This window comes from Mus caroli, chromosome 14 (genome assembly GCF_900094665.2).
Source record: "Mus caroli chromosome 14, CAROLI_EIJ_v1.1, whole genome shotgun sequence".
In the NCBI taxonomy this organism is placed as follows: Eukaryota; Metazoa; Chordata; class Mammalia; order Rodentia; family Muridae; genus Mus; species Mus caroli.
Window position 1 is genome coordinate 42,441,289 of NC_034583.1, and position 1,308 is coordinate 42,442,596.

Below are 1,308 nucleotides of genomic sequence, written 5' to 3' on the forward strand. Positions count from 1 at the left end.
AACCGGTAAGAAGGACACATGCTCCACTATGTTCATAGCAGCCTTATTTATAATAGCCAGAAGCTGGAAAGAACCCAGATGCCCCTATACAGAGGAATGGATACAGAAAATGTGGTACATTTACACATGGAGTACTACTTAGCTATTAAAAAGAATGAATTTATGAAATTCCTAGCCAAATGGATGGACCTGGAGGGCATCATCCTGAGTGAGGTAACCTAATATCAGAAGAACTCACATGATATATCCTTACTGATAAGGGGATATTAGCCCAGAAACTTAGAATAACCAAGATACAAGATGCAGTATGCAAAACACATTAAACTCAAGAAGAATGAAAACCAAAGTGTGGACAGTTTGCCCCTTCTTAGAATTTGGAACAAAACACCCATGGAAGGAGTTACAGAGACAAAGTTTGGATCTGAGACGAAAGGATGGACCTTCTAGAGACTGCCATAACTGGGGATCCATCCCATAATCAGCCTTCAAATGCTGACACCATTGCATACACCCGCAAGGTTTTGCTGAAAGGATCCTGATATAGCTGTCTCTTGTGAGGCTATGCTGGGTCCTGGCAAACACAGAAGTGGATGCTCACTGTCAGCTTTTGGATGGAACACAGGGCCCCAAATTTAGGAGCTGGAGAAAGTACCCAAAAAGCTAAAGTTGTCTGCAACCCTATAGGTGTAACAACAATATGAACTAACCAGTACCCCGGAGCTCTAGTCTCTAGCTGCATATGTGTCAGAAGATGGCCTAGTTGGCCATCATTGGGAAAAAAGGCCCCTTGGTCTTGCAAACTTTATATGCCTCAGTACGGGGGAACACCTGGGCCAAGAAGGGGGAGTGTGGGTGGAGGGTCTGGGGGACTTTTGGGATAGCATTTGAAATGTAAATGAAGAAAATACCTAATTTAAAAATTAATTAATTAAAAAAATAGACTTCCAAAAGGAGACATGGCCTATTGGTAAGTTGACAGAGTTGATAGGTAGGAGCCGAGTAAGCAGAGATCTCAGAGTTCTGCCCCAAGTGCTGTATAAAATTAGGTGCAGTGGTGCATGTAAATTATCCTTCTCACAGTGGGAAGTTGGAGTCAGGAGGATCTGAAGGGCAATGCCATCTGCTAATACATACTGTGTTCATGATGTCCATGGACTACATGAAACATTGTCATGTAGAAATTTAATTTAAAAAATTAAATAAAATAATCAATGAAGGAGAGAGAGAGAGAGAGAGAGAGAGAGAGAAGAAGAAGAAGAAGAAGAAGAAGAAGAAGAAGAAGAAGAAGAAGAAGAAGAAGAAGAAGAA